This window comes from Capsicum annuum, unplaced genomic scaffold, assembly GCF_002878395.1.
Source record: "Capsicum annuum cultivar UCD-10X-F1 unplaced genomic scaffold, UCD10Xv1.1 ctg2082, whole genome shotgun sequence".
Taxonomy (NCBI): domain Eukaryota; kingdom Viridiplantae; phylum Streptophyta; class Magnoliopsida; order Solanales; family Solanaceae; genus Capsicum; species Capsicum annuum.
The window spans coordinates 417,827-431,674 of record NW_025826706.1 but is presented as its reverse complement, the minus strand read 5'-3'; the positions used below and the strand labels follow the sequence as shown (position 1 = coordinate 431,674).

At 27.9% G+C, this 13,848-nt stretch overlaps 1 long non-coding RNA gene across 1 annotated transcript; it reads right to left on the bottom strand.

The window, feature by feature from the left end:
• Positions 1 to 9,978: 9,978 nt before the first annotated feature.
• Positions 9,979 to 12,381, bottom strand: LOC124890616. The gene is made up of 3 exons (XR_007049251.1): positions 12,215 to 12,381; positions 11,930 to 12,113; positions 9,979 to 10,237 (listed from the first exon to the last, which is right to left on the bottom strand). It is a non-coding gene; the product is annotated as an uncharacterized LOC124890616 (long non-coding RNA).
• Positions 12,382 to 13,848: the final 1,467 nt, after the last annotated feature.

Genomic DNA, 13,848 nt, shown 5'->3' with positions numbered 1-13,848 from the left:
TGACCACCCAAAGGATTTAAATATTACAAGAGTGTTCTTTAAATATCATATGAAACTTATGCAAACCACCCTCTTTTAAATACTTTGACACGTGGTGGACAATTCTTACATAAAACATATGCAATTCTTCATTAGGAGACAAGATCAGGCTCTCAAACCAATTTCACAATTCATAACTTATTAAGACATTAAATTTCATCATGGAAGAGGGAATTTCACAAATCATACTCATAAATTACTTTTTCATAAATCATATCATATATACACATGATTACAACACAAATTTAATGGAAAACCCTATGATAAATACATACTTTAATCAAAATGGCCTCTTGATGCAAGCTCTTCAATGTTTTTGAAAATCATAAAGAAGACACAATTCAAGCCAGGATTCTTAGAGTAGTTCTACACACCCTGTATTGGAGAAGACATTGTGTAAAATCCACCCTTGAAGCTAAGGATCATCAAACCCTAGGTAGTTTCTCTTGTTGTAGCGCCCCCAAAATTGGGTCCAGAGACGTCACACGGTTCTTAGGATTACAAGTGACCCCAAGCTAACCCTTCTACGGGCATAACTCATAAGCAACTGAACAAAAAATATAAATCTATACAAATCTGCGAAAAATAACTCTCTTCTGAATATGATACATACAAAACTAAATTTATAAGATTACAACTCTACTTTTACAACCAAAACTGAAATGGAATACATCAACTTCTACTGACTATCTATGAAGCCTCTACTAGTACTGACTATAGGTAGCTAGGTCATGACTCCCGACTATCCCAACTCAATACAGATGGATAAAGAAAATACAACACTTCTCGAACTGTATAACTAACCCAAGCCCTTGAATCAAAAGGACTCATCACCTGCTGACTGGATGCCGCGAACTGACTGGAATTGAGGATGTACACTATACCTTGTACCTACATACTTTCGAAATTCTCTCATAATATCTTTATCCATACTGCTTAACAACGTTATGCAAGCAAAAGAATTTTTCTTTTTTCAAGCTTGATATGCCTCAAGATCTGTCACATGTTGAGGAGTATCATCATTTTTAGGAAGTGTCATAGACACGCTAAGAGCTTCTAGAGTTTGTTTCTCTTTCAGGACATACTTGAATTTTCTACTCCATATTTTATAGTTATCACCATTAAGCTTATCACATTTATAATTCGGCGATAATGTTCTTTACAGTAGTATACATACTGATTTAAACAATTATAAAGTATAGTGAGACAACTACGAACATTATTTTAGCCTAAATTCATATACACAATAATTCTTAAAATAATTAACTATGTCAATATTTATTTCACATTAGGTTCAGATTTGAAGGTTCACTAAGTTTTCAATCATTATCTGAATTTTAATATGTCATAAATCTAACATAATAAATTATTTAAAAATCACTTATCTTAAATCGCATAAATTCAAGACTAAACTAGTATAAATTCTATAACAATTATAGAAACACTTAATAATATAATTGTATAAAACATTGAGTTTAAATTTCACACAGTTGCAAAAAATGTGTGGACTAATGCTAATAAAATATCACATAGACAATTATTCAAAATAAAAGCACCTTGAATACATTCTCTTGTTATCTGGTAAGTCTATATTATCACTCAGGAGTCGGAAAAAAAATATAGTACACAACCCAGAAATAGATAACTTCATCTAACCCTCTGAAGATATAACTAGAAAATCAAAAACATCAACCAAGAATTTGACAGAGTAGTGTTTGACTTGGCACCAAAAAAGTATTGTTGCCAACCAATTTTCTAATAGACCTTCTCTCATTCTCAATTGATTTTATTTTAAAAAAAAAAAAATATCACTTTCTGAAAACATCACCCTCTATCTTGTTTCTCTTCAAAATTCAAAAATGAAAAAACTTTTCACTGAATATCACAGAATATGATAACAACAAGTGGAGTTTTTATTTATAATACTAAATTGTTCTATATCCATTAAAATAAATTCCAAAAATAGTTAATCATTGATTTACAATAATTTTCGCATGTTACGTACTTTCTGTAATATTAACAATACATAGAAACTTCCTCCACATATAGAGCAGAATTCCTATTATTATTATTTTTTTGTCGACAACATTATAGATTCTAAAGAACAGAAAAACAAGACTAGAAAACAAATAAATCCTATCTCTGATATCAATGTAGAATCTAGTCAAACGCATAATTTGCAGGATCACTGAGTTTGTTTCATTAGTCTAATGGTGTAATCGTATGTATAATATATGAATCACATTGAAAGTTCACAGTCTATGAATCATACCTTGTTACAGAGTTGTTTCAGTACTTTTTTTAAAAGAAATCTTCACTCGAACTTGAGAGGAATTGGAGATGGAAGAAGAACTATTTTTCTATTGTTTATTTCTTTCTTGTAAAGAATAAAAAGTGTTTTGAATTCTCCTGTGAGAATCCTTTTACAATTCTAAAGAGATACAACTATTCAAATAGTTATGTCTCTTCCTTTTTTTTCTTTACTGAAGAGATTATATTTCAACAGACATGTCTTTTCTCCCTATTATTTATTAATATAAATAATAATAATAATAATAATAATAATATACTATTTATCTCTTAATATGGATTCGGGTTGAGCCACATGGGTGACCCAATCAAATTTTCTTCTGATAAGACGATGTTTGGTTCAAGTGAAACTTGCATTATGGTAAAAGGTTTTTGAATGTAGGATTCATGATCTACTTAGGGATCGTGCCATAAAAAAGGCATTGGAGGTAAAACTTTTTGACATTTATGATCCGAGAAGGAACTCCATATTCTCCTCTTGTCTAAAACGTACCATTCATGGTCAAGCACAAAGGTACCTCTCACTTGATCTTTCTAACTTGAAGTTAAGGTCAACTCTAATCTTTGATCTAGATTTCTGTAATTTGGCACTTATGAACTTTCATAATGAGTTCCAACATATATATATGTGTTGAATTTGGAGATCCAATCTAGCACTAAACTACCTGATTGTATAGGGAGTTTGTTGCACCATAAGTACTTAAGATTGAAAGGCATCCTTGATCTTCCTTCCTCCATTGGCAATCTCAAGAATTTACAGACACTTTGTGTCTTATATGATGACAGACGGAGACAGTTATGCCAACTACTTCCTGAGACAACTGACCTAATAAATATGAGGACTTTAGTTGCTTTCTATTCAAAACCTCTTAAACGTATAAGCAAACTCACAAGTCCTCAACTTCTTAACGACAGTTTTTGTGATCAATGGAAAGACGTTAACCCTGTTGATTTAGTCAATCTTCGGGTATTACCCATGTATCATATTGCTAAAACTTACTCCCTAGATAACATTGGCAGCTTGAAACACCTTCACACTCTCTTCTTGACTTGTAAATATGATGAATTATTCCCGCCCCTAGAATTTCTTATTTCTCAAAAGCTCCACAAATTGTTGTTACAAGGGAGATAGAGAAACTACCTCCGTCAGACACATATCCAAATTCCATGACAATGATGATTCTTGTGGATTCGGAACTCATGAAAATCCGATGCCTATTCTGGGAATGGTGCCAAACCTAAGGAATCTCGATTTCTTGCAGCTTATGAAGGAAAGGAAATTAATTGCAGTGATAACAACTTTGGTCAACAAGAGTTCCTTTGTCTTGAAAGACTTGAGAACCTAGAAAGATGACATTTAGCCACAAGTGTCATGCCTCAGATTAAAGATCTTGGTATCCATGAATGTCCAAACCTGAATGAGATTCCAGAGAGGATGAATGACCTGGAGAGGTTGAAGAGTTTAATTAATTTGTCAACTTAGTAAAAAAAATTCAATTAAAAATGATTTTCTATAAGTAAATTAATTATGGGTGATATTTTGTCTTGTATGACATAAATAATTTATTTTGATTTACATGGGTAATAATTTCGTAAAACAATGTTTATCGATATTTAGTGGGTGCGTGAATAATACTCTTGTAAACATATTCATTACAAATTGATAATGACATTACCATATGGAGAGTTTCATGATGAAATTTTGAGTACTATTATGTGAGAGTCATTTTTCCTATTTTGATGAAAAATATTTGGTGAGGCAAATATTAGAAAATGACTTCCTCATCACAAATATGTTTCTAGAAAATGACTTTTTCATATAAAATCAGACCAAGTTTTATTGACAATTTATAATTTGGTTGACACATGATATTCTGTTGAACATCACAATTAATCATTAATTTAGGTAATTGATAGATCTTTTATTGAATATAGCTATTATATCAAATAGTACTCCATCTTACGATTTGAGTCAAACAAGAGAACCGGCTGTTAATGGATATAAATTTTGTTTATCCTAACTAATTTGTAATTAAAGTATAGGTGTTTTTAGGCTTGATTTGTGGATTCAGACTACTCTATTAGCTATCAAGGTTAGCGACGGACAAATAATGCGTAACTATTGCAAGGGACTTTGCAACGTTGTTCCTTGTAAAAGTCAAATATTTTAATTTTTAATTTTTTTGAGAAAGTAAAGAGGAACGTCACTCACTAAATTATAATGATAATAAAAAATTAATATTAGATTAACTATGGCGAGAGACTCTCCCTCACTAAATAATAACACATAAATTAATATTTAAAAAAAATTATTATTATTACTATTAATATTATTATTATTATTGTTGTTGTTGGTTAGTACCAACAATGTATTAATAAAAAATAAATAAAAATTAAATATAAGTTACCCAAGGAGTCCCTCGATGTGGCACACATAATTATTTTACGTTTTTTTTCAATCTAGCAACAGAAGTTTCTCACTAAATTAAATATATAAAATTGAATATTTCATAAATAACTATATTATATATTTACCGAAAAACAATAGCAATAATATCAATTTTTTAATCCCTCCATAATTCCTTTATAACTTTTTTATTTTGCTATTCATACTTTTATATTATATTACTTTCTCTCTCTCATATATATATATATACTAGTTTCACGACACATGTGTTGCACATGTTTGTCTTTTCATGTAGCATACGATTTTATAAAATAATATTATTCTACCAAAAATATATTTGAATAAATAATTAATATGAGAGAATAATATATAGATTTTTTTGATTGATAATTGTAGAACATCGCATGTTGATTTGTTTATCCATGTTAAAATGATTGAAAATCATGAATTTATAAAGTTTAAAGTTAAATTTTTATCACACACACTTTTATATTATTTAGTTTTTAAAATTCGTAATTTATGAATATAGGTACACATTACATGCATGTGCACCCATACATACAACATAATAATATGTTCATATGTTATTTTTGTTGTATTCCAGAATAAAATATTAAAGCTTTAAATAAATTAGAACCATAAGTGAAGATGAAATAAAATTATATTCGAGTTTACCAATTCGCAAAGTATCATTAAAAACTTAATCCTCTTTTAATATCAATGCTTCAAAAATCATGTTTTCTCAATTTTAATTTATTTTTCTGATTTTAACTTGACATGAAATTTAAGAAAAATAAAGACTTGTGAATCTTTTGATCTAAACTAAATATAAGTGGAATATACCAAAAGGTCTTTTAATCTTAGGGTCTTAAATATGTCATGTTGAAGTTGAAATTAAAGAGTTGCTAATAAAAGAAAGACGCACTCATTTCTAAACAAACTAAAAAAAAAAACAAGTTGAAATGGATGGAGTAAAAAATAAAAAATTGTTAGTGCGAGTCATGACAAAATAATAGAAACCTTAGAATAGATCGTACACCAATAGGTATCGAGTGAGACACTACAGAACATACATAAATAATATAGTCTATAAGTATATATTAAATGAGATTCTGCCACATCTTTATATCCAGGGTATTCATGGGTTGACTATTTTTAGAACCAAAGTCAAAAGAATCTAATTGACTTTCAATTAATAAGATTAAAACAAACGTATTTCATATCCACCAACTTGGTTGTTGTCGATTTACTACGATTTTGTTCAATTTTTTTATTTGTAAGATAGGATGTTTCTCACTTTGATTTTTTCCACCATGATTAGAAAAACATTTTAATCCCTTTTAAACGTATAATCTGTCGCCCTTTTATTTTGGGACCTAGAATTTTCTTGAACTATAGAGAAGATATCTTGAGATCTATAAACATTAATCAAGTGAATAATGTTTCAAGGAAATGCAACTATTAGATAATCTTATAGTTGTTTATTTGAATTGATGGATATGAATTTAAAACAATGAGAGGACAAAATAACCGTTCGACTATAACTAATGTTATGCGAATGTCCAAGGAATTAAAATTTCTCTTTTTAGCCATTTAGGTTGGTCTTCTTCTTATGCCGCCACTTATTTTTTCTTTCCTTTTTTCAATTTCACTACTTTGGCCTTCTTCTGCCTCTTATTTCTTTTTCAAAAAAATGTAACTCTCTCTATATTTTTTGTTATTGCTTTTCTTTTTACGATATTTTTATGATACTTAACAAACATTACATAATAAATCTTTTACAAAATAATTACACTTTTTAGCATTTATTTATTTTGGATATATGATCTAAATGTGAGTTTTTTTTTTTGTTGATATATATTTTTGTAGTTATTTTCCTAACGTCTTTTAGTAGTTGTTTTTTGGATTCTCTGAAACATACGAATGAGATTAGGTATTACTTTTTCCGTCCCAAAATAAGTGTCTTGATCATTTTATGATCATTAAAAAACTAATAAGTACAAGGTATAATTTGTTAAGTTATTCTTATATTTGTTAGATGTTTTTTGAAAATTGAGTAATTGTTCTTTTTTCTAGAATTTCTAAACGGCCTTCATTTTAGGATATTTTTTTTTTTGTCAAAGCGACACTTATATTTTGGAATGGATTCAGTAGATGATATCCACTACTTCCTTGTGAGTTTAGACCACTTGTCACACATTTGGTTTACACGTTTCTTAAGAAGTTATGTGTTTCGACTCTTGTATTCCTATTTATGAAGTCTATCAAACGGGTCGGTTTGACCCAATTCAACTCGGCCCACTAAGAAGCCCGATATGGTTTGATCCGGCCCGGTCAGCCTCCGGGCTAGCATTGCGTCATGGTCCATATAGCGATGAACTCCTCATCACATCGCGGTGACCCATTAAACCGTGTTTCAGTTATGAATTTAATCTTCTGAGGGGCAGTTATGTCTTTTTCCATCGAATCAATTCGCAAAAACATGAATTAACGCATTAGTTAGGGCATTATTTGTCTATCTTCCTCAATTTTCTCTCAAAGCAAACCCTACTCTTTACCCAAGATCATCAAATTCCATTCCTTCCTCTCCAAGAAAATCAAGAATTCAAGCTTCCAAAATCCAAGAACCTTCAAGAAAGCTTCATGATTGGTATTCTTCTTTCAAGCTTAAGGGTTTAAGGTATGTGTGATGTTCATTCATGGGCCCTTTTCACCCATGGAGTCCAAGAATCAATTTTTATGTTATACATGATGAATTATTTCCATGAAGCTCTTATGAATTTCAATTTATGTATTTTGTTTACAAGTATTTTGATGAAATGAGCCTTTACGCGTTTAAATGATGAAATTTTCATGCTAAATTCCTAACGCATGGTTTTAGTATTGTAATTATATTATTATCACATGATTTATCCATTCTCATGCTTAAGTTAATGACTCTCATGTGTTTGATGAAATGTCTAAGTGTTGTATTTTGAACAATGATTCCCTATTATGGTTTCAAAGCTTATTGTTATTTCCATTCAGTGCTGGAGGATTATGAACACCCAATACTTAGCTGTTTACATAATTTCGGTATCTTCAGAATAATTTTAGATATACCATAAGCATTATTATTCAGACAGTTATTATGATCAGTTGTTTGTTCAGTTAAGCTTAGTTCAGTCCAATAATCAGTATCAGTTCAGTTGGGAGTAGGATGCACATCGAGCAACCCAGGGATGGGGCATTTCTACTAGTTTAGGGTTTGACCCCTGAGTTACAGAACTACGTAGCCAACGTAGGTTTGAGATATCTTCCTACCAGCTTAGGGTTGACACATATCTCATGAGTTTCCTGCTAGTATAAGGTTACTCCTTAGTCCTTCGGGACACTATTTTCGTGGATCCACACAGCTAGAGTTAGTACCCATGGCACGGTACTGACACCCTTCCAACTGAAGTTGGACCCCATTTAGCTCAAATTGGGGAATGTCAGTTAGATGATACATCTCATAGTCTCAATACAGAATTCAGTTCAGGTTGACCATAGCATACAGACTTTCAGTTATTCAGTTATCAGATTTCAGTATTTAATTTACAGATTATTTCAGAAACATTATACGTTTGGTCTTGCATTCTCAGTATTTTGATTTTCATGCATGCATACTCAGTTATCCCATGCTATTCAGGCAGTCATTATTTTCATGCACAGTTAACCCTTGCATTACAGTTTAACCTCACCTCATATACCAGTACATTCAATGTACTGACCGCATACTTTTCTTTGTGCTATGATGTCTTATATCATAGGTTCAGACGCTCAGTTTTCTGACTATGTTTAGATAAGTTCAGCGTTACAATAGCAGCAACAATGGTGAGTCCTCATCCCTCGAGGACAAGTTTATCTTTTATACAGTCATTTGAGTATTCCTTTATTATAGTAAGCTGAAATTAGTTGGGGGTTTGTCCCATCAACTCTACAGCAGTCAGTTAGAGGTTTTTCAGATATTTAAATAGTTAGTCGGTTTATCAGTTTTTTTATCCGTCTTTTCAGTAAGCCATCATACGTATCAGATCTATGATTTAATCGTGTTTCAGTATTTAAAACCTTATGGCATTATCAGTTGTTTTCCGCATATGTTGTTTATTATCAGTTTACTCAGTGGTTACAGCAGGTACCAGCTCATGGGTTAGCTTGTGGTCACTTGTGACCGTAAGCACCGTTGTCGCGACTAAGGGGTTGCCTCGGGTGGTGACATTTTTCCTCCCGTTTTCTATTATATTTGGTTAACATTTGAATCAAAGTGTAAATTTAAAAACTTGCGGGTTACTCTCAAACTTCCCCAACTTTCTTAATCCATAATAAAGTAATTGTCACCTACACTTAATTATTAAAACTTGAGTCACCTACACCTCATTTTGAAATTCTTTTGTCACTTTTAGCGCAATTGCCCTTGTTTGAAGTCCTTGTACTTCTCAACAATTAGCAATTTAGTAGATCAACATTCTCTGCAAAAGATATTTCAAATATAACAAAATTATAAATAATTATAGAGAAACAAATTAGAATTGAATGCATATTATGTTTTCTCCACGATATATTTATTTTTTATTCTGAAACAGAAAAGAACATTTTTATCAAAGTAATGGAGAAAATAATACAAATTATACAAATTAGTTTACTATTTTGTCTTTATTACAGTTTTTCGTCTATTTTTTAATTAGTTTACTAACTATGACTTCATTAGCTTGTTAGGTGTCTTTAATATCATTATTATCACCACTCTCATTTAAATTTAAGATTGATATAGAATTTGCTACTCTTGATCTATTATTTATGCTTCTGTTATATTGTTCAATTATATATTAATTATTTAATTAATTAAAATTTTAAAATTAACTCAAGTATAATATCCTCACATTATTACTATCTCCCATTTTATTTACATTTTTCTCTACTATAATATAATATTTTAGTTAGTTTTAGTTGTTTACTATTTTACATCGTATATAATAAATAATATCAAATCTAAAACTGATTTGTTATTTTTAGTTTGTTTAAACTGTTTATAAAGGATTATTTTAATAATTTACTATAAAGTATATCAATATTTTTTTCAATATTTTAATAATCTCATAAAGTTTTAAAATTAATTTTTTTAAAAAAACTTTTATAAAAAAGACTATCTTTTGATAAAAAAAATAGTAAACTACTATGTAAAACTACTACTACTATTCAAATGACAGAAGCAATGTTTTTGTATTTCTGAAGTTTCTTACATGCCTAGATGAAAGCCTAAATTTATTCAAATTAAAAGAATACTAAATACATAATTAAAAAAAAAAAAACAAAGAAAATTGGATAACACATAAATATGTCTACAAAAGTTTTTATTTTTCCTAAAGTTTTTTTAATTATTTTATACGTCATCCTTTGTTATAAAGTGAAGATAGAGAGCAGTTGACTCTGATTGATTTCTTGCATCGACTCGTTGAAACCCTGTGAATCGAATTATATTAAGATTATTAAAGATAATGTTGATTAATAAAGAAAATAAAATTGACCACAAACTTCAGTATAATTAAGTTCATGTTCCTCTTTAATGCATAGGCATAAATAAAAAACTTCTTTAATGCAGAACTAATTTGCGGTGATATCTACTTTATAGAATAAACAAATTATTTATATGCAAACTTGATTTATGTAACGTAAATATTTAAATGTGTTAATGAATCAATAATACTCTTGAAAAATAAAATAATTAATCATATGATAATTGCACAAAGATATCAAATATGATTATTTCTTACAAATTTCATATACATTTATTGCGATTAAGTGTTCACTTGAAGATCAAAATGACAAAAAATATATGCATCTTGACTATATGTAAATAATATCCTAAAATTTTAATTGACAAAATGAATGTAGAGATTTATGGTTTGTGTTTTCGACCAACACGATCATCTAGCATCAAGTTAATGTAATATCTACTTTAATAATTGTATTAATTTTTCTGACAATTAAATAGCATAATAACTTTCATGCATTCAAAATCTTTTTTTTTTTCAAAGAATTGCAATATACATAAGGCATACGCAAGTCTCATAAATAGTGGCTTTCCAACTGCTTCAAAGCCTTCTTCTAAGAAAGAAGAGAAAAGCTAAATCACAAAAAAATAAAACAAAAAATTATGAATAGATAAAGACCCAAAAAATTCTTCTACAGTTTATAAATAATCGTTCCATAATTTTTAAATTTATGTAAATTATTTAGATTTTTTAATATTTTGCTTTATCTGTGTGAAGTGGGGAATATGGGTGACGGATTGGGATACTTTTTTCTGTCTTTTTAAATTTTTTATTATAAAAAATCCAATAAACATCAAATTCAGAAGGAGTAATATTTGTTTAAATTATTTTAACGTTTACCATAATTAATAAATTTATCATTTTTAATACAAACAACTTGATTGGTTCCTATTTTTTTTCTTTCTTTTTTTTTTGGACTTTCGGGTTAAATGTAAAAAATTTACTTTTAATTGAAATTGAATTTGAATTTAATAAATTTTGTAATTATATACAGGATCACTAATTAGAGAAATTGAATTTAAATTTAATGAATTTTGTGAATATTTACAAGATCATTAATTAGAAAAAAAAAGATAAAAAAATAGTTATCCAATTGCATTTAAACTTTAACCTTTAAATCTAATTAACTTCTCAATTCTCAATTCAAAATTTAAATAATTCTGAATTAGAATTTATACTTTCCTATATTTACATGAATTTAAATCAATCAAACTCACATTTCAAACATTTTGTAAATTATCACATGATCATTAATTTTTAAAAAAAAAACTGAAAAATAGTTGTTTCATTGCATTTAATCTTTAATATTTTAAAATAAATTGGCTTATCAATTCCCAATTCAAAATTTTAATAATTCTGAGTTACAATTTATACTTTTCTACATATACATGAATTTAGATCAAACAAATTGACGTTTCAAGCATTTTGATGACCATGCATTTTGACTTCGGTTAATGATAATACACAAGGATTTAACAAAAGTATTTTGGCCAACCCAAGTGTATGATGTTTGGTATACAAATTACAATTTTTTTTATTCAATAATTTATAACATAACTCAAAATATTTATATAACAATAAAATAGTAAGAATAACTCACCTACACACCTTGATTTGAGCGAAAACATGCCAGATTGGAGCAATAATTTTTTACTTTTACGTTCATGTCATTTTGAATATTACATGCCAAATTGATTTGATAATTCAAGCATGTTGTAATAGCTTTAATTATTGCCATAGCGTTTAGACCACCAACAACATCAAGAAAATGCTTCCAACATAAACTGAAATAATATAGGAGAAAAAATTGAATGATGAACTACTATCAGACACCATGAAGAATTCGGATAAATGAAGAGATGTACTAAAATGTTGAAAGAATTACCTTGATTGTATTAATTTTGATTTATAATGTGTTCTTGAAAATACTCTTACAACTTTCATATAAGGTAGACACCAATAATGGTGAAAGTTGGATGAGCATTGATGTAGTTAATTACCAAAGAACAGGAAAGAGAAAATCATATAAATAATCAAATTACCAATTGATATATAAATTTAGAGAAACCGTAGAATTTCTCAAAATAAGGAAAACAAATTTAAAAGATGTGAGGAGAATGAGTTTTGGATAAAGTTTAGAAGTTGTAACTGCTTTAAATTCAAAGGGTAACTTTGACCTTGAAAACTCCTACAATTATGATAAAATGGGGAAGTTGTAACCATCTCCAACATTGTAAGTAATTAATTCAAAATTAAAGCATTTATCTTTAAATTTTATTTTATTTTTGAATAAAGTCATTGTAATATAAAATTTTTGCATTTCAAATTAAGTAAACGGTAATAAGTTGTTATGATTTATATATAAAACTTACACGTCTATCGTATGATAACCTATATGTTAATTAAATAAAATAAAGAAGTAGATTTTATTTTTAAATTATAGGACCTCATCAAATCTCTCATGATAAGCTTCTTATCAAATATTTATTAATGTTACATTTGGTTATATTTAAGATAACTTATTTGTCTCTATAAATACCAAGAAATTTATGGAGTTGTATAAGGTTCTAATAGTAATTGTGGTTATTTTATTTCTGTATGATAAAGCAAATAAATAAGAGAGATTTTAAATTTTTTAATAAAATATTTAAACATTGATTGTTAAAAATTTAAAGTTTGAAAAAGATATTACTACAATTAATAAGTGTGAAGAAGCAGGCAACTTTTCGTTAATATGCCTGATTCTTCACCTACTTCAGTTGCTCCGTAATTTTACTATATTATTTCTAATTAATTATTTTAAGTCATTTATATATAATAAAATTAATAATATTTAATTAAAAAGGGTAAAGTAGACATTTATGATATATCTGTTTCAACTGCTTCAATCGTATTTTTATTATATCACCTCTAATTAATTATTATAAGTCATTTAGGTATTAAAAAATTATAATATTTAATAAATAATAAAATAGACATAAATGATAAATTAATTCTTGATGTTTTAAATTAATAGGACATCTTATATGAGACTCATTTAAATTTTTTTCACAAGTATGTTTGCTTTGTAATTTTACTATATTACCCCTAATTAATTATTGTAAGTCATTTACATAAAAGAAAATTAATAATATTTAATAAAATAGACATCTGTGACATGTCTGTTTTAGTTGTTTCAACCGTAATTTTACTATATCACTCCTAATTAATTATTATAAGTTATTTAGGTATTAAAAAATTATTAATATTTATTAAAAATAAAATTGACATAAAATGATAAATGAATTATTGATGTTTTAAATTAACGTGACATCTTATATGAGGCTCATTTAATTTTTTTTCACAAATATTTTTATATAATAATTTTGCTATATCACTTATAATTAGGTATTATAAGTCATTTTGGAATATCCGCTTTGATACTTCAATCATAGAATTTAATTGACTCTCAAAATTATTTCAGTGATACTTAAATTAGAATAGAAAAAAGTATTATAAATCATAATGATTAAAAACTTA